Below are 21,654 nucleotides of genomic sequence, written 5' to 3' on the forward strand. Positions count from 1 at the left end.
TGTCTGTCGTCGCCTGCTCTGCCCAATCATCGTGTTCACGCCTTGACAGGTTTGTTACAGACTGCTTTGCTGAAACTGTCTCTCAACTTTCTCTTTGTACGCTAGTTTGCACTCACGAGCTTTAAGATTGATGTCCTTCTGTATGCATTTGAGTTTTATTCTTTCTTTATGTATGCTTGTTTCCTTTCGTTTAGTAAAGATTTCATTCCTTTTGTGATCCAGGGCTTGTTGTTTGGGAAAATTCTGATTTCTTTTTCTGGTATTATGTTGTTGACACAAAAAAGTATATAATCCGTAATGACGTCACACATTCCTTCTAATGTTTGTTCTGCATCATAGAACATGTCCCAATCCGTACACGCAAAACATCCTTGTAGGGTATCAATAGATTCTTTGTTCCATGAATTGACAGTCTTAACAATAGCCTTCTCTGTTTTTAACTTTTGACGATATATGGGCAGCATATATACAGAATTATGGTCCGAAGGTCCTAGGGGTGGTTTACTATATGATTTGTAGGCGTTCTTGATGTTACCACAACACAAGTCAAGGATCATGTCTTTCCGTGTACATGTTACATACTGATTGTAGGTTGGAAGCACAGACTTCAGGGTACATCCATTAAAATCTCCAAGTATGAATTATCGGCACTGGGTGGTATGTAGACACTCACAGCATCTGACCGAATTCACGTGGTAGATAAGTAGGCCGCATAGACACTGATAGAAGTTCGATGTTTGGTGAACATATCCTTTCTCTCACAAGATAGTTACGACACCACTTTTCATTTATATACATACATACACCTCCTCCAATAGATTTCCCCTGTAGCATCTGAATCTCTGTCTAATCGAACTGGAGTACCAAATCCTTCCAAATAAAAGGTGTTACTGTCCACGGAGGGTGATGGCCATGTCTCCGTGAAACACAGAATGCAACTTTCTCTGAATTCGTACAAATATTTTGTGCTTGCCGAAAGTTCGTCAAGTTAATTCTTAAGAGACCTCACGTTTGATAATAGAAAAGTTGGAAGAGGTGGTCTTGATTTGCGAGATATTGCCGATGTGACGCTACATATTAACTCACTCACACACTTGTATGATGTGCCTGACCAGGTGAAAGCAGGTGAGCTTAAGAGCCAATATTGTTATCATATTACACTGTACAAATGTTATTTAAACACGTTTTGTCAACATAAAATTATTCGTGGAATCTTGCAGGCGTTGGCGAAATAACAATGGCCACATCGTGTTATCCCAATACCCTGAACCAGCTGGAAGAAGATGAGGAAGAGGACTTTGACCTGGCACAACGTCGCTTGAGGCTGAGAGAGCTGCTAGGGAGGAAGAAGCGTTCAAAAGGAACACCCTGAATCTTGACATCCCCCGGCTTCCTGACGGAAAAACGCACCATCTTTTCATTTCCCACTGCACCGACCCTCCAGATGACGAAGCATGGGCACAGAAACTGGTCAACACCATGGAACGAGACTATGGCTTGAAATGTCTTTGGCCAAAAAGAGATTTTACACCAGGTCGGGACATTGGCTCGTTAATACAGGAAGGAATCATGTGTTCCATGAAGGTCGTCCTCGTTATGACCCCAGGGGCAGTGGAGAGTGGGTGGTGTGAGCATGAACGCAATTTGGCTTTTGGAATTTCTATGGAAAGAAAGGAAAATCTCATCATTCCTGTTATGCTGAGCCAGTGCGACCTCCCAGGCATACTGAAGACACTGAATTATATTGATGTACCTGCTGGAGAGGACTATGCCTTCAAAATCCGTCGATGCTTTGACGAAGACACACGTACGTATAATGTGTTTTCTCATATGCACCTTCATCACAAAGCACAAGTCCTTTCAGAGATTATTTTTCTAATTATGATGGGATGAGGAATTAAACACATCTATGGGCTTTACTCAAGTTATAACCGGATTGTTAGTTTAATGTTGAAAGATGTGCAAGTCGGAGATATTCATCATGTCGATTCGACAATCCAAGAAAAATAATCAGACCAAACCTGGGATTAAATAACTTTTCTCAACAGTTGCAGCCTCTGAAATAATTTAGCCAAACTATGTGATTTTGGTTTACATATTATGTAATTTTGGCTTTGGCGTTTTGGTTGCTCCAAAATGTGCCAGGCTTCTACTTCCATAGGAAGCATCCTTTGGACTTGTAGCTACGTTAGGTGAAAAGCCCCAAATGTGTCTGTAATATTTCACTGTCAAATGTCTTGAAGTAGGCCACTCTCTTTTATTGAGTCCCGAATTAAGCCCTCACGTGGATCAACCAATCTGTTTCGAAACTTTTTGAACGATCTAGCCTGGCATGTCCGTTGTTTACATTAAGGCAGATAACTTTGAATACCCGTTGCTTCAGAGAGTGGCTAAAGTTTTCCTGCACTCGAAATATCACTGACGCTTCTATCTTTTCGCTTCACATAAGTCTTTGCTCAGAAGGAAACCCATTTAAAAGTTTAGTTTAGCAATGCTGTACTCAATGATCATATTTTTATGATTAATTTAGAAATGAACTATTACTTATCAACAATTACATTTAACGATAAAGTACATGTGCAGATGCAATAAACGCATAGAGGTTGTTGACAGTGTTTTTTGCCACGTCTCCATTAAGATATCTTACTAACTGATTGATCGGTTTGTTTGTCGCTAACCTTCGCACTCTGCATTATGCCAGCTATGTGACGCAAAGATCTGGGTTAAATTATTCAACCCTGCTTATCGTAATAGGCAACTAACCTGAAAGGGGGATCAGACTCGCTGACTTGGTTGACACGTGGTATCGTATCCCAACTTTGGAGATCGATTCTCATCATGTCAAACACTGGATTGTCTGGCCCAGACCGAATTATTTACTGACCGCCGTCATATCTGGAATATTACGGAATGCGTCGTTAAACAACAGACACAAACAAACAATGTTGTTACGAATTCTGACGCGATGACTGCAGGTAAAGTGATGCTGATGATATTTATTGCTAAAATATGTATTTATCTTTAATCCGCGTTATTTTACTTTATCTGAAACAAGATCTTGGGTCCTTTAGGATATAAAATAGCATTTTATTATGGAAAATGATAACTCTCCGACAGAATAATTACTTTTGTCAGTCAGGACTTAATCAATCGTCTATATAGATGCTGCAAAAGCATGACATATATTTGTACGCTAATACATTATGCAGCGAACATTCTGCAGCAGATTGCACAATACAATGAATATATGCTTAACTGTTCTTTTAGATAATCTCCTTCATATACTCATTCAAAGAAATATGGGAACACCTGTTATTTTGATAGTGTTCTCGTAGTAATGAATTGTAGCTTCGAAATATTACACTATATCTGTCATCCTGAATAATATCAGTTAAGTAACGTCGGAAGCATTCACAAATGCAGTTTAACTATTAATGACAGCCATATTGGTTACGTTTTTGCTGCATAAAAAAGACCCAGAATTTGCCAAAAATGTTCATTGTTGACACCATAATCCTTAGCCTGGATGGGAACAGAGAACACAAATGCAACCATGCACATCATCCATCACATCATCCTAATGAAGCATTTGCGTGGATGAGTATAAGAAGTTGGGCACGTTGCAGCAGTGTCATTGATGATTTTGTCAGTGCAAAATGCGACAACAGTTGCGTGAATTTGATCTAGCAAGGGCGATTGGGTGGCTTCAGGGTGGAGTTTCGATTCATGAGGTTGCTCGACGTCTTCAGAAATCCTCCCTATGATTCACTGACTTTTTGAAAGGTTTCAGATGACAGGGAGGCTGCAGGACCCGCCACGTTCAGGAAGGCCCCGTTCAACGTCACATGCTGATGACCGTTATGTCATTACGTCAGCTCTGTGGCAGAGGTTCTTCGCCTGCAGTTGAGGAAGGCCACGAATGTCAACGTCTGTGCCCAGACCATTCGGAAGCGTTTACATGCCGCTGGCATCTATAACAGACGTCCAGCTGTCAGACAACCGTGACGTCCTCGTCACAGAACAGCACGGGAAGCAGGGTGTCGGGCTCATTTGTGATGGAATCGTCAACAGTCATCAAGGGTGTTGTTCTCCGATGAGTCCCGATACAATCTGCAGTTTCATGATGGTTGTACGCGGGTGTTCAGAAGGCAAGGAGAACGCTTTCACAATGTGAACGTTAGTGAATGTGGCCGGTTTGGTGGAGAATCCGTCATGGTGTGGGGTGCCTTCACTCTTCATCACAGGATTCCTCTGTACCGTATTCGTGGCAACCTGACTGGTTTTACGGTACAGATGAGATTCTTGGTCCACTTGTCATTCCGTCACTTAACGTCATTTTGCTGCAAGCGGTGTTCCAGGACGACAACGCCAGGCCACATTGGGCATGTGTGGTTACAGACTTCCTCAATCAAAGAGGTGTTGTGAGGATGCAGTGGCCAGCATATTCTCCAGACCTTGCCCCTATAGAGCATGTCTGGGACATCCTTGCTATGCGTATTCATCAGAATCATCCTCCGCCAGTGAATGCTGACCAACTGTTCAGATTTCTGGACCAGGAGTGGCAAGCAATAACCTAGACATCACTGAGGACATTAGTGAGTTCGATGAGTGCTAGATGTGCAGAGTGTGTCAGAAGCAGAGGGGGACACACGCACTACTGATCTGCAATTGACTCTGTGACTTTGCAAACTGACTCTTTTTCATTCGGTTGAATGTTTTTGTGCTATACATCTCATGATGTTCTAAAAAAACCTGTCATATTCATGGACATTAGTTGTGCTTTGATTTCATTAGACGTTCTTAACTTATCAAAAAGTAAACCAGTGTTCCCATATTTCTTTGAATGAGTATATGTAAGGTTCATGCTGTCTGTATTCAGTGGAATAGCCACGTCGTCCGCATTAGTAGATCGCCAATAGGCATATTCCTGACAAGTAGGACTATTGCCAAATTTGATTCATTTAGCAATGTGTTAGTCGGCCTCCGTGTCTTGTGATTAAATTCTATTCTTTCCAGGCACTTTTGAATGTCTTGTCCTGAGCATGCTGGATCATTGGAAAAACGAAAAAGGTGAGGGAAATCAGCCGAAAATGTAAAGGTGTACGTAGCCAGTTTGAAGATTGAAATGTTTTCAACAGAAATCGTGGCTCACTGTTACAAAATGACATATTTGAAAGTCTCATCAGCAATATCAAACTGTAATATTCGATAAAGTTAATGTTTTCATATGTTCATTTTCAAGGACAAAAAAATGGAGGTGTTGTCAACATACTTGGAAAAAAAAATCTTAAATCTTTCTTCCGGGGACCTGCTTGGTCTTTTCGAGATCTCAAGCAGCACGAGCGCAACCAGCTTCGCCAACTTGGAACCAAGGTACAGAAACTACGTTTAAAACGAACACATGACATAACGAACTAACAGTTCTGTCATATTTTCTATAATAAAACCTCGAAATATTCTCTTTATATTTCGAAATTCCGATTGTTTCTTAATCATTTCAATATCAACGAGAAATATCCGTTAAACATTTATGCTAGTACACAAGTTAGGGTTGGTGTAAAGAAACTGTAATCGCCTATGGGTATTTGTATCACTTCTTCGTAACCATGTGACGGTATTGCCCTTTCGATGTTTACGGCTATATGTGATTACAAATGTACAAATCGGATAAATTGATTTGAAACAGAGACTCTGATATGTCTAGGACTTAAATACATTTACATTTGTTTCAGGTTGCTGAGAGGGTTTATTACGGGGCAAAGGATATTGCCAACAGCTCTGTCTTCATGAAAAACTATTCCATCGTTTATCCAGCCCTTGGTCACTTGGTAGTCGTTTCCGCGAGCAGCTTAATATTCTTGTTTGTGTTATTGCTGCTACTGCTCTGCATCATTGAAGTATTGGTGAATACAAAGATAGGCGATGTCTGGGTGGTCGCATTGGCGTTGGCGTCCAGTTTGTTGATGACTTTGTCCGGCCCTAGTCTGCTCTTGGTTGTAAGATTGATTGTAAGTACATGAGACTTTCTTGACCTATGTAGGATGCTGTGGGGGGGGAGCCAAGTGGTTAAAGTGCTCCGGCGAAGACCTGGGTTTGATTCCCCATCCTAGAATAAATTTGTGAAATTCATTTCTGGTGTCCCCGCTGTGATGAAATATTTCTCACTGACAAGCAGAGGCAAAGTGGAATGAGGTTTAACTGCTCCGTTTATGAATATTGCACTCAGACAGTAAACTGACTCTGGTCCGATGTTGAATAATGAATAACTCCGGCGTTAAACTAACAGACACGTCCACTGTGCATTTTAGCAATAATGTAATACTCGATATCCATTTCTAACTTTCTGCTCCCGTCATGTCTCTTGATACGTTACGGTACAATGTGTGAAGCCCATTTATGGCGTCCCCCGGCGTGACATTGATGGAATATTGCTAAAAAGAGGCGTAAAACCTTACCCACTCACTCCAATATGTTCATCCATTCCTCCTTCTTTGCCATGTGCATATACACGTGTGAGAGGTGTGTGTGCTATTGATACTACTTCAGCCTCTCGGCTTGTATTTATCGAAGTTAACCTCTGCCATTCAGTCCTCCACGTTTGACATGTTAGTCATTACATTGTCTTCTTTATTTTACATCTCATGACGTCAGGTTTCATGTACATGCTTGTTGGTTTTACAGATGGAAAGGAGATTGAGAGCTCGACTGCGAGCATATTCCATAAAGCATGTTTTTGAGACAAATATTCTCATCAACTATACTAGTGTATATCGATCAGTATCAAGAGAGTTTGAACCAAATGTATCCTTTTGAAAATCATCATCATCAGCAGCAGCAGCAGCAACATCGTTTCTTCTCTACCATGGTTCCCAGAACCCTTCAATGGTTCTAATATAAAAAGAATACCTAGTCTTCACTATTCCCAGAAGATTCGTCTTGGTGCGCAGGCATAATAGCTGTAAAACGTACATGAATAGGTCACTGAAAATCGTTGACGACACCATGTCTTGTCTCAAACTTTTATACTTTGGCAGCACTCTCATGTCAGTATTGTGAGCTCAAATTATATATCCAAAAGCAAACAGTTAAAACAACCCAATTATCAGCCAGCTTCATGCGTTAAGGAAAGCCTGTGTCTTTCCTTAACCTTGCCTTCAGTTGGATGTCATGTATTACAACTTACAGCCATGTATGGTAAGTGTCAAATTGGTTTGATAGAATAGTGATAGTGTAAGTATCACTGAAGGTATGGATGTATTTGAAATGTCTGATGTCAGATGTCATGTGTGACAAAAGGTGTATCGTGTGACGTCGATTTTTATATGTGTGTCGTCGTTTTGTATATGTGCCGCAGGTTGTAATGTGTGATGATAGTCGTAGTGTGCGCTGTCAGTTGTAATCTGGTACCTGCCTTGAGATGTGTGACACCCTATGTAGTGTGTGACACCAGTTGTAATCTGGTACCTGCCTTGAGATATGCGACACCCTATGTAGTGTGTGACACCAGTTGTAATCTTGTACCTGCCTTGAGATGTGTGACACCAGTTGTAGTGTGTGACACCAGTTGTAGTGTGTGACACCAGTTGTAATCTGGTACACCCTTGATATATGTGACACCCTATGTAGTGTGTGACACCAGTTGTAGAGTGTGCTGTCAGTTGTAATCTGGTACCTGCCTTGAGATGTGTGACACCCCATGTAGTCTGTGACACCAGTTGTAGTGTGTGACACCAGTTGTAATCTGGTACCTGCCTTGATATATGTGACACCCTATGTAGTGTGTGACACTGGTTGTAGTGTGTGCTGTCAGCTGTAATCTGGTACCTGCCTTGATATATATCACACATTATGTAATTTGTGACACTGGTTGTAGTGTGTGCTGTCAGTTGTAATCCGGTACCTGCCTTGATATATGTGACACCTTATCTAGTGTCCTCTCAGATGTAATGTGTGGCACCAATTGTAATTTCACATACCACTGCTAACCCTACGTGCTGTCTGTTCTCAGAAATACTTATGTGACATCATTGACGGATCACGTGAGGTTGGTGAAACATCCACAGACAGAGTCAGAGAGGTAAGGAATTGTGACCTGAAAATACCTCAAGACGTCAGTGGCAATACAACCGACAGAAAACATTTTATTGTGAAAATTCATGAGAAAGTTTTCATCTCATAATAAGTGTTGTTGAATCACTAACAGCGGGTGTACAAGAAAAGTTGAGTCTGCCACACTAGTGGTATCCGTCAGAAACACTTGCAAAGGCAGGACAATTGTTCGCCAGAAAAAAAGATACTGAATCATTAGAATATAAGAAATTGTATTTGACTTCATGTTTGCCACCAGTGCTTCATACTTGTCTACCACATGTCTATCAGAGATCGTTTTAAGGCTTCGAGGCATCGATAAGTTTTGAACGGAATATATTTGCCTGATCCAGAACGTTCACATTTCAGCTACCGCTTCGATTCATAATTATATAAGTATTTATGCATGCAAACAGTGGCAAATATCATTATTCCAAACATGTCCACTAAAACGTGTTGTTTCATTGACATATGATCAAAGGTGAATGACTTGACAGACAAATGTTTGCCTTTTAATTTTCAAAATACTTCAAAATACGGTTTCCACATATGGGATTATGATAGGAGTGTGAAATGTCTTTCGGAGATTTTAATATTTTGCATATTTTTATTCATACATATTTATATTCATACATTATGCATTTAAGGATCCATAGGCATGGGATAAGGTTGATAACTCATTAAATAGCATCGCTGGTATTATATAATTCGTTCCCATATGATTTGAAATTCATGTAATGTTTTTCGTAAGAGGTGACTGATGGGATTGGGTTGTCAGACTCGCTGACTTGGTTGATGCAAGTCATCGTATCCTAGATAAGTGCGCAGATCGATGCTCATGATATCAATCACTAAATTATCTGGTCCAGAGTCGATTTCTTTCAAAATGCGGTCTTATAGCTAGAATGTTGCGTGGAAGAATAACAAACAAAGAAAACAGAACACTATTTTCTCATTGGTATATATTTTACCTGTCTCGGGCGTTTAGTTTCTTTGATATTCCTGTGAATGTCCTGTTAAATGCAGAATTTAAACCTAGCTCACTCATAAACTCTGCCCTGCTTGTTAGAAATAATCATCCATTTTTTAATTTCAGGGAGACACAGGAAACGCTGTTAAACGTATAATGCTCCATTTCATGGAAAGAAATTATGACATACTGTTTAGCAAACATTTGAAACCGTCTTTGGTCAACAGGCATCCCACAGCGCATAAACATAAATGCATTTGCGAAATGCTCGAAGCAGGTTTTCGGCAAAGGAGAGAATCACAAATATGACCACCATCCATGTATATATTCGCAATTCCGTTGCCATGGTAACCAACTGAGAAGGCAAGATGACGGCATGTCAGTGTTCAGTGTTTTAGCCACTTGCGTGCCTGATTTAGACGTCATTTACAGGTTGTTTAATTGAAGCAGGATTAATATAGATCAAGATTTTCAGACACCTTTCTTAGAAATATCTCTTCAAACCGGCGGACTCCATTTTCTGTTTCTAATAGGTTCCGGGAAGTCGTGTAAAGTATCACACCAGGTATTACGATTCCAACTATATTTCGACTAAATATACTGTGAACATAACTGTAGTATGAGTGATTTTAATAAGTTTTGTAAGCAACGTGGAAAATATCTATGTTTGCTGTTTACGATACCAGTGATTTCAGACAAACCGGCGTTTCGTCTTATGCTGTCGATATGATCATATCTCTGAACCTGACAGCCCAACCCATTAAGACGCTTGTTAACACAAACGCACGCACACAGACAGACAGACACACACACACACATGTACACACAAGCGCGCGCACACACACACACACATACACACATCTGTATTCAAATGACTTTTACCTAATTTGTTTATGTGCTTCTGAAATAAATCATTCCATTGTTTGTTCAGAAAGTTGATGTTTTCCTGGACGCCAGCAGAATCAGGCTAAGTCTTGCTATGTAATCATCGTCGTGTCTTATGGAGGCCGGGCGTATGACGTGGTCATGTGACTGTAAACTTGCCCAATGAATGCGACTTCTCACGGGAAGCGCGGCCTAGTTGAACCTACCAAGAACGTTTCGGAGCATGTGAAGACTCCCTTACATTGTTTTAGAACTCCGTATTGCCCTGTGGTCCTGACAGTTGACCCAGGTACTCTCTCAGTGTCAGTCAATAGAGGTACCAAACCTAAGGCACCAAGACCAGTGCTGGAATATTGATAAAAGCAGCGTAAAACTAAACCCACTCACTCACTTACGAAATGTCACACTTGCATTCCAAGCATCAAGTTGTCTTGTAACATTTCGTAGGTGAGTGAGTGGGTTTAGTTTTACGCTGCTTTTATCAATATTCCAGCACTATCACGGCGGGGACACCAGAAATGGGTTTCACACAGTGTACCCATGTGGGGAATCAAACCCGGGTCTTCGGCATATTAGGCTACCCCACCGCACCTGAGTGAGTGAGGTCGGCATACTTGCCATGCTTTTTCCTGAGAAACATATCCAACGATGTACATAATTTTATTACAAAAAGAGACAAGGTCAGTTATGATCACTTTGGTAGGCCTGTGGCAGTAAAAAGGCTTATTCTAAAGAATTTTATGAATTGTAATTTTCCTCTACATAATCTGGGCCGTACCATGGATGGAGCGATTTTAATGCCAGAGGTAAGGCTAAGACAGTAACAATAGGACCGAGCCACGTCATCATGTCTCTTATGCTACTGTGTTTGGACCCGCTAAAAAGGTGTAAGACAGTCTTATAAATTCAGTACATAATCTACCTTTCCTATTTTTAATTTGATGCAAAATCGCATATTGACGGTTACGAGTAGGAAATGTAAGCAGAAAGCCTTCTGTTTCACTTTTCAGACCAGCAAACTTCACCCAAGCGAAGGGTGCTCGTTTAGAGAGCTTTCCGATTCCTTGAAAATCATTCGTCACCACTCGGCCCTTTCCCTAACCTCCAAGAAGACTCCTGTCGATAAATGTTATGTGCGGAAATTCGACAAACTGATCGGAATGCGCGTAGTATAAGGTTTTAGGTACTTTGATAAAGTACCTCTCTATGGAGACGTTTTCAACATAATGGCAACACGAGAGATTTGCCTTGGACCGGTCGTCCACACTTGAAGTCACGTCAGCAAGACAGCCACATTTGGCTGACCCATCTAAGGAATCGATTTCAAACTGCGAGTTTGACGGCTCAGACCATTCCTGGCTTACGTCCAGTCAGTTCCTTGACTGTACACAAACGACTGAGGGAGCACAACATCCGGCCACGACGGCATGCAATACGTCTAATTTTGCTTAAACGTCACCGACAGGCACGTCATGCCTAGTGCAGACAGTCTACTGGAGACAAGATTGGGATGGTGTTTTGTTCAATGACGAGTCGACATTTCATCTGGACAGCTCAGATATCAGGGCAAGGATGTAACGTTGACGGTTTTGATGGCGTGGCTCTACGGTATGGAAGGGTAATCACATCACATGGTCGGACACAACTTGTCATTGTCAAATGCAATCTGAGGGCGATGCAGGGGTGAGTTCATTGGGCCTCATGAGCAGCCATTCATTCAAGGACAGTGACGTAACTTCACGCTTCAGCACGATAATGCCCGTCCACATGTCGCTCGTGTTGTGACAGATTTCCTGAGACAGCAGAACATTTCGGTTCTCCCATGGCCAGCTGTTTCTCCAGTCCTGCCCCTTATCGGTGCTGAGTGTCGTCTATGCATCGTCGTTGTCAATGGTGGATACACACGATACTGAATTTATGAACGGACTTTTGAGACCACATGCCTAGTGTCAAATCATACAGATTTCGATATTATCTTGTCAACTGTTAAACACCACAATTCAGGTTATTATCTTTTTGCTTTAAGAAATGGCATAACATCAAATAATGCACAGTTACTATTGCAGTCGAATATTTCCAAATGTATACATCAAAATAGGGTTTTTAAATGAATGGGATGAAAATAATGCGAAGGAAACCTTAAACGTCCGCATACATTATCCCGAGAAATGTGAAATGTAAGTGAAATGTCAAAGAAAAAGGTTATCAGTTATATATAAATACATTGTTTTAAAACGTAATTTTTCTTAATCATAGTTCCTAAAAGTGTCGGAAAGTGCACGCAAAATGTCCAAAAACAATGTCCCGCAATAGTGTCAGAAATACACTCAATGTTGGACCCGTTCACAGCGTCTATCCAGGAGACCGCGAACACGATATCCGCATAAAGCTATTGGTTCGTGCAAGCCAGCATCCTAAAGAAAAGCTCACCCCGGCTTTTAGTGGTGAGCCTTGTTCAGTGTCATTCTGCTGTGTTGAATAGATACAGAAACTGCACGATCTCACCATCGTTCTGCGTCTGTAATATACTCGGCGTCATTAATGAGGGGTCAAGCTATTGGTACCACTCTTTCTTAAAAGTTGTAAAACCGCCGTTTTGTGTGAAATATATACAACTGAATGTTTTACAAACTGTCTTAACAGTATGGAAAAAACACATCAGGCAGTTGAAATGGCATTATTTCGTTCTCTAACGTCTCGTATATTCTCTTACAAATGGCACGTTGTTTATTTGAATTGTCAATATGGAAATCCACCTGCCACAATGATTTGCACGTGCAAGTCGCTCTATCCATGGAAAGTGGAGGACAGTACACATACATTGATGCTCTTTCACTGTCGGTCACTGTTCAGGTACCTCTTTGAAATCGCAGCCTAAATTGGGCCGTTATTTGACACTTGCTGAGAGGGGTCAGGCAATAGGACTTTTGGAATCTGGTCAAATTCAGAGGCAGATTGCTGTCTGCTTTAATGTGAGCCAGAGTGCTATTGGTAGAGTGTGGCAGAGATCTCAAGCCAATGGGTCCCTGGAATATGCACGTCGACCAGGTCGCCCCAGAGTCGCAAAAGTCCGAGAAGATAGGCACATGATTAACACTGCGTTATGTAACAGATTCGTTAGCGTAGCAGATCTTCAAACAGAACTCTTCAATGTTAAAAATGTAAGGATATCCAGGAGCACCAGTCGTCGACATTTAAGGACAGCCGGACTCCGCTGTAGGCGACCTGCAGTTCGTCTACCACTACCAACACGTCACAGGCAGGCGCGTTTGAGATGGAGTCGACATCATGGCCGCTGGAATCAACGTCAATGATCTCGTGTGCTCTTCACAGATGAAAGCAGATTCAATTTGTCCTTCCATGATGGTCGGCAGAGGATTTATCGTCGCAATGAAGAGCGAATCACAAACTCCGCGAGTTTTGTCGTCTAAATGGTGTTTTTGGTGAAAATTAATAATCTCCAACTTAAAAGAGATTTGTAATGAGGTAACAGAACATGAAAAAATAACCCTTTTCTAACAGAGTGGTTGTACTGGACTTTGCTAAAAACATGTGCACAAAATTTTGAGAAGCGAAAAAGTAAAACTGACTAAACATAATCATTACAAGGCACCAATGGTGTCGTAGTATAGACTTAGTAGAATATCATGTGTGAGTGTACACTCATAGGATCCAAATGGACACATGGCAGAGGTCATGGTTGTGCCAAATGTCAAGGCGACATAAAAGGTTTTCATATTTGAAAAGAAGAAGTGGATTTGGTAGGATTAAGGGTCTGGTTTCGAATGTAGAACATGTCATCAAAGCTGATGCAAATTGTAAACAACATTTTTGATGACCTCTGTTTAATGTTAGAGACAGGTCATTCGACGAGATCCCGGTCTGTAACTACAAGGCTATCTAGCTTCCTTCCAAATATTTTGGTTTCGGGCAAGAAACATCAGAGGGCATCAAAGTTGTAGACACATATGGAAGAGATAAGCTACAACACGTGTTTGTGAACCACGATTGGTTTGTCATATATTCACGTTTCTTAATTCTGGGTATAGGTTTTGTGACATTAGGATAGAAGGGTGAAGGGTTGATTCCGTCTGTTTTGTGACATTAGGATAGAAGGGTGAAGGGTTGGTTCAGTCTGTTTTGTGACATTAGGATAGAAGGGTGTAGGGTTGGTTCAGTCTGTTTTGTGACATTAGGATAGAAGGGTGAAGGGTTGGTTCAGTCTATTTTGCATGTAGCTCAGACACTGTTCTTGTTTGCGTTATGTTATATTTGTCTTTGTCCAGAAGTTCATCTGTGATAAGATGCATGATACTGTAGACGGTGATGGATCCTGGCGAGACAAGAATACAGAGGTATGATCAGCATATATCTATTTAACACTTTCTGTCCCCTGAAGATCACGATTAGAATCTGGGTCTTCAGCAACTTTCACAATACAATCGTGTCAGACTCGAGCTCGCTATCTGGCTTAAGTTAAACCGCCATTTTCTCTGTTTTTCAGGAAACGGCTCAAACAACTGGAAGATGCAAGTTCTTTTCTTTTATTGAAGAGAATTACAAAGCGCTCTTTTCCTTCAATATAAATGCATCCATTGTCAGAAGACATCCAACTTTTTATGAGAAAGAAAGCATTTGCGAAATAATGGAAAAGAAGATGAAGGTGAAGAAGGAGAAGAAGACATAATAATGAGTTTGGGTGTCTCGGCCAAAATATAGATATAAACCCAAAATTTACTCAGTGATTGTAATTGTGTCCTGTGTTGACACATAATTGCCCTTATTAATTCGTCAAGTTTTACGCTACTTCCAACCGTAACTATAAAGCAACAATACAGTTAAAATACAGTAACAATACAGTTACACAACAGCAACAATACAGTAAAAATACAGTAATAATACAATTACAATACAGTAACAACACAGCAACAATACATACAGTTACAATACAGCAACATTACAGTTACAATACAGTAACAATACAGTTACAATACCGTAACAATACAGAAACAATACAGTAACAATACAGTACCAATACAGTTACAATACAGCAACAATACACTAACAATACACTAACAATACAGTTACATTTCAGTACCAATACAGTACCAATACAGTTACAAAACCATAACAATACAGCAACAATACATAGTTACAATACAGCAACAATACAGTTACTATACAGTAACAATACAGTAACAATACAATAACAATACAGTTACAATACAGTGACAATACAGTTACAATACAGTAACAATACAGTTACAATACAGTAACAATACAGTTACAATACATAGTTACAATACAGTAACAATACAGTTACAATACAGTAACAATACAGCAATAATACATACAGTTACAATACAGCAACAATACAGTTACAATACGGTAACAATACAGTAACAATACATACAGTTACAATACAGCAACAATACAGTTACAATACAGTTACAATACATAGTTACAATACAGTAACAATACAGTTACAGTAAAGTACAAATAGTTATAATACAGTAACAATACAGTACCAATACAGTTACAATACAGTAACAATACAGTACCAATACAGTTACAATACCGTACCTATAATGTTACAATACATAGTTACAATACAGCAACAATACAGTTACAATACAGTAACAATACAGTAACAATACAGCAACAATAGAGTAACAGTACAGTTACAATACAGTAACAATACAGGAACAATACAGCAACAATACAGTAACACTACAGCAACTATACAGCAACAGTACAGTAACCCTACAGCAACAATACAGTAACAATACAGTAATAATACAATACAGTAACAATACAGTAACAATACAGTAACAATACAGTAACAATACAGCAACAATACAGTAACACTACAGCAACAATACAGTAACACTACAGCAACAATACAGCAACAATACAGTAACAATACAGCAACAATACAGTAACAATACAGTAATAACAGTTACAATACAGTTACAATACAGCAACAATACAGTAACAGTACAGTACAATACAGTAACAATACAGTAACAATACAGCAACAATGCACAATTCAGCTAACAATACAGCAACAATACAGTAACACTACAGTAACAATGCAGTAACACTACAGTAACAATACAGCAACAATACAGTAACACTACAGCAACACAACAGCAACAATACAGTAACAATACAGTAACAATACAGCAACAGTAACACTACAGCAACAATACAGTAACAATACAGTAACAATACAGTAACAATACAGTAACACAATACAGCAACAATACAGCAACACTACAGCAACACTAAAGGAACAATACAGTAACAATACAGTAACCCTACACCAACACTACAGCAATAATACAGTACCACTACAGAAGAGTAACACTACAGTAACACTACAGTAACAATACATTAACAATACAGTAACAATACAGTAACAATACAGCAACATTCACAGCAATACAGTAACATACAGCAACAATACAGTAACACTACAGTAACAATACAGCAACAATACAGTAACAATGCAGTAACACTACAGTAACACTACAGTAACAATACAGTAACACTACAGCAACAATACAGTAACACTACAGTAACAATACAGTAACAATACAGTAACAATACAGTAACAATACAGCAACAATACAGTAACACTACAGCAACACTACAGTAACAATACAGCAACAATACAGTAACAATACAGTAACACTACAGCAACAATACAGCAACAATACAGTAACAATACAGTAACACTACAGTAACAATACAGTAACAATACAGTAACAATACAGTAACACTACAGTAACAATACAGCAACAATACAGTAACACTACAGTAACACTACAGTAACAATACAGTAACAATACAGTAACAATAACAACCACAGTAACACTACAGTAACAATACATAACAATACAGTAACACTACAGCAGCAACAATACAGTAAACAGTACACACAGTAACACTAGTAACAATACAGTAACACTACAGCAACAATACAGTAACACTACAGTAACAAGTAACACTACAGTAACACTACAGTAACAATGCAGTAACACTACAGTAACAACAGTAACACTACAGTAACAATGCAGTAACACTACAGCAACAATACAGTAACAATACAGTAACAATACAGTAACAATACAGTAACACTACAGTAACAATAGTAACAATACAGTAACACTACAGTAACAATACAGTAACAATACAGTAACACTACAGTAACAATACAGTAACACTACAGTAACACTACAGTAACAATACAGTAACACTACAGTAACAATACAGTAACACTACAGTAACAATACAGTAACAATACAGTAACACTACAGTAACACTACAGTAACAATACAGTAACACTACAGTAACAATACAGTAAACACAGTAACAGTAACAATACAGTAACACTACAGTAACAATACAGTAACAATACAGTAACACTACAGTAACAATGCAGTAACAATACAGTAACAATACAGTAACAATACAGTAACACTACAGTAACAATACAGTAACACTACAGTAACAATGCAGTAACACTACAGTAACAATACAGTAACACTACAGCAACAATACAGTAACAATACAGTAACACTACAGTAACAATACAGTAACACTACAGTAACAATGCAGTAACACTACAGTAACACTACAGTAACACTACAGTAACAATGCAGTAACACTACAGTAACACTACAGTAACAATGCAGTAACACTACAGGAACAATACAGCAACAATACAGGAACACTACAGTAACAATTCAGTAACACTACAGTAACAATACAGCAACAATACAGGAACAATACAGTAACAATACAGCAACAATACAGGAACACTACAGTAACAATTCAGTAACACTACAGTAACAATAATCAGAGATATAACCTATTTCTGAAAATAGTGTCATGATTTTTGCGACACATGTTGATGACTAGTGGGAAAAGGGGAAACAGAGTGATACGAGCCTCATCTACATCTTAGTTTTTGGTCAAATAGATGTGTAACGTGTCATGAGAAACCTGAAGCCTTCCATACGTTAGGCTTGAGGTTGTAAACCGGAAACCAGTTATGCTGGGTATAGAGTGAGTTTTCTGATGTTTATTTTGTCTTGTTTGTACGTACATCAAAATAGCATCGTATCAGTAAATATGTGATGTGAAATATACGTTCCCGTGTTTGTTTAGATGAACATTTCACTTGCCTTTGCATGATGGCGGCGGTCTATAAATAATCGAGTCTGGACCAGACAATCCAATGATTAACATCATGAGCATTGATCTACGCAATTGGGATACAATGTTATGTGTCAACCAAGACAGCGAGCCTGACCACCCGATCCTGTAAGTCACCTTTTACGACAAAGCACGGGCTCTTCGCGGGACGGTTCAAACAGGGAACAACATTTCTTCAATCGGTCAGTGTCGTCTATGTGTCGTCGTTGTCAGGCCTGCATCAACGCCAATGGTGAACACACGATACTGAATTTGTGAATTGACTTTTGACACCACTTCTCACCAAATGCGTGTCTCGATGCCTCGTGTCAAATCATACAGATTTCGATGTTATTCGCAGTTGAGCGGTGATCAAAGGAAAACACCACAAGTCATGTTATAATCTTTTTGCATTAATAAATGGCACATCAAATAGTGCACATTTACTTTAGTCTAGCTTTATTCTAGTAGTATATGTCCAAATGAATATTTCTAAATAGGGTTTGAGAATCACACATGGGATTTGTTTTATTTTGAAAATGCAAATAATGTTTTCTTCAGTTAAATGAAATCCCCAAACAGAAACTCAAAAATGACTTTAGCTGAACTTTCTTGTAACCCTGGTGGAATTGTAAAATGAATACGCTGTAAACGATACGAAGGAACCCCCAAAGTCCGACTAAATCATCCCCAGAAATGTGACATGTAAGTCCAATGTTAAAGATGAAAGTTATTAGTTATATATGAATATATTGTTTTTAAAAATTTCGGAATGCGCACGCAAAATGTTCAAAACAAGCCCACTATAGCGTCTGAAATACACTCAATGTTTGACCAATGAGAGCGTGTGGATTTGAATCCTCATCGTTCATTGCATTATCCTTATTAAAGTGAGTGAGTGAGTTAATATTCATCGTCACATCGGCAATATTTCAGCCATATCGTGACGAGAACAATTAATGATTATATCATATATCAATACAATTAGAAATTAAAGCCTGTTGACGAAGAACAGTAAAACTACTAGTGTATCACATATATCCATTTAAAACTATTGATGAAATCTAAAACATGTTAACTAGAAATGACAAGACAATGTAAAAACAGGCCATAGGTTGCCAACAACTGAAGGTAGATCACCATACTAGGGACCATGTTATCCGTATTAAAACATCACACTCGAATACAAAATTCTGTTAGCTATATTCTTAGTACTTTCAATATGACGATATATATCTTTCATGATTTTTAGAAAAAGTCACATTATGGAATAAACGATTTAAGGACTCGCGATTATTTTTCTAGAAAGAACTTCAATCAGTACGCGCGTTCTCACTGGTTTGTCGTATTTTCGCACCTAATATTAATTGAGAGGGACGTCGGATTCATTTGATATGTCACTTTGCTTGACAGGCAGGCAATCTTGTACAGTCCAGTAATGCTGGACCAGCGTTGTCTTACCTCATTATTCGTGTGAGGGTGTTACTGTATTGTATGTCTTCTATATTCTTTTACTTACGATCATTCAATGCATGTACGTGTTCAGTTCTAGTTTTCCATTCATTCAACACATAGATGTTGTATACTAATAACTTCCTCCAACGAATTTCTTTTCGGGACAAAAGAAGCACGTCAACCAGTCTGGGTCGTAGTCATTTCTCACCACTTGCCCTTTCCTGTTCCAAGAACATTCACAAGACACACTCATAAGTTTGTTAAAGGTGGTGAATCACCAACTTCTAAACATGCCACTCAAAGAAGTTGTAGATTTCACGTGCGCTTTGAGACATTTTTAGGTAATGAGATTATGGATAGCAACCATTTTCAAAACAATATATACGTATATAACAAACCAACTTTAAACTGAAACCCTGTGTTCACATTTCATTTAACTGGGAATATTTTAGTCTGACGTTTATGGAGTACTTCGTATGTCTCTAGCGTATTCATTTTAATTACACCAAGTTAATGGCAGCAATGTTACATGAGAAAGTTCAGACAACTGGTAGACACCGCATACACTAGATCACGACAGGACTGTCCACGAATTCTTGTTTGAGGTATATTTAAAAGTCATTTTTGTGTATATCTATCTTAGGACTTATTACAGGTGAAATAAAATGTTATTTGAATTGTCTATTCGGGAAAGAACTCCCACTTGCGATTAAGATACCGTTATTAGAAATATACACCTTATAAGATATGGTGAAGTAGTTCTGGTGTTTATACGCCATTATGAAATGCTTCCACAGTGGCATGAGTCGGTATTCGGCCTGTCCCGGAATATCACGAGTTGGTGACGAATGGGTACTTTCCATCTCACGACGCCCCTGGCCACCCTACTCCTGAAGGACGCGTAGATTCACGTGATGTGTACTGTCATGTCAACGCTGAAAGTTATCCGCCACTTAGACAGGGAGCAGTCACTATTGCCATAGGAGATTTAAGGCACAAAATCCGATATATATATATTTGTTACTAGTGTGTTTTGAATGTGCAACAGCTCTGGAAGTAATTTTATTTTAAATGAAATTCAAATCATTATATTTTTAAAAACCCATTGCATTATACAAGCTTGGTTGATGTAATTTGGCATTTTCCCCTGCAAATACCTGGTGTCAACGCAGTTTTGCAGTTTACAGTAACCGAATTGAACCTTCCCGGTTTGATAATTGAGACTGGTTATTCTCTGTCGTTGATGTCTAGGTATAATACAACTGAGACGCCGAAACACTAGAACCTACTCTTCTGGATGATTAGTTCAGGGCTGTGTAACGTTGCGCGTTCTATACTAGGCACATAAAGAAACTGTGCATATAAAAATTTAAAATCTAAATTTATCAAACCTGTGTAGACACATAAAGATTTAAACTCAGAGATTAGTGACATGTATCCAACATACATGCACGTGCCACGTTCCGTGGCGTCAGTGGGTTCGTCCTTGAGACGTGCGATACATTGTTGCACGTGCATTCCGGGAAAGAGAAACAGAGCAAATGAATGCCACACAATACTGTCACTTTGGAAAGCTCAACCCCTGCCCTTGCGATCGTTCAAAAAATTAAACGGCTATTGAAACGCATAGCATGCCAAAGCTCACTTCTGCACAACGTCATGAGGCCATTGGGATGGTCCGTGGGGAATGTCCAACGACAAGTGGCTGCACACCTAACTCCCACCTGAACACCATTTCTGCACTGGCGAGACGCTACCAGAACACAAATGACGTCATCGATCGGCCACGTTCTGGACGTCCACGTCTAACAACGCCAAGACAGGACAGATGGATAAGGGTGACCCATCTTCGCCACAGGTTTCAGACTGCAGTGATGACTGCCCGAACCATCCCAGGACTTCGCCGTATCCATCATCCAACACAGTTCGACAACGTTTACGTCATCACGGGATCAGACCACGACGTCCCGCCATACGGCCTATCCTGACACAACGTCATCGTCAAGCTCGCCGAATGTGTTGCCGAAATCATGTCCGCAGACCCTTGTTTTGGT

At 39.5% G+C, this 21,654-nt stretch overlaps 1 long non-coding RNA gene across 1 annotated transcript; it reads left to right on the forward strand.

Moving 5' to 3' along the window:
- The first annotated feature begins 220 nt into the window (after window positions 1-220).
- On the forward strand, window positions 221-19,592 carry LOC124258105. Its single transcript, XR_006893497.1, has 3 exons — window positions 221-378; window positions 8,891-8,895; window positions 19,582-19,592. It is a non-coding gene; the product is annotated as an uncharacterized LOC124258105 (long non-coding RNA).
- Window positions 19,593-21,654: the final 2,062 nt, after the last annotated feature.

This window comes from Haliotis rubra, unplaced genomic scaffold, assembly GCF_003918875.1.
Source record: "Haliotis rubra isolate DU_JTF1 unplaced genomic scaffold, ASM391887v1 Scf682, whole genome shotgun sequence".
NCBI classification, from domain to species: Eukaryota; Metazoa; Mollusca; class Gastropoda; order Lepetellida; family Haliotidae; genus Haliotis; species Haliotis rubra.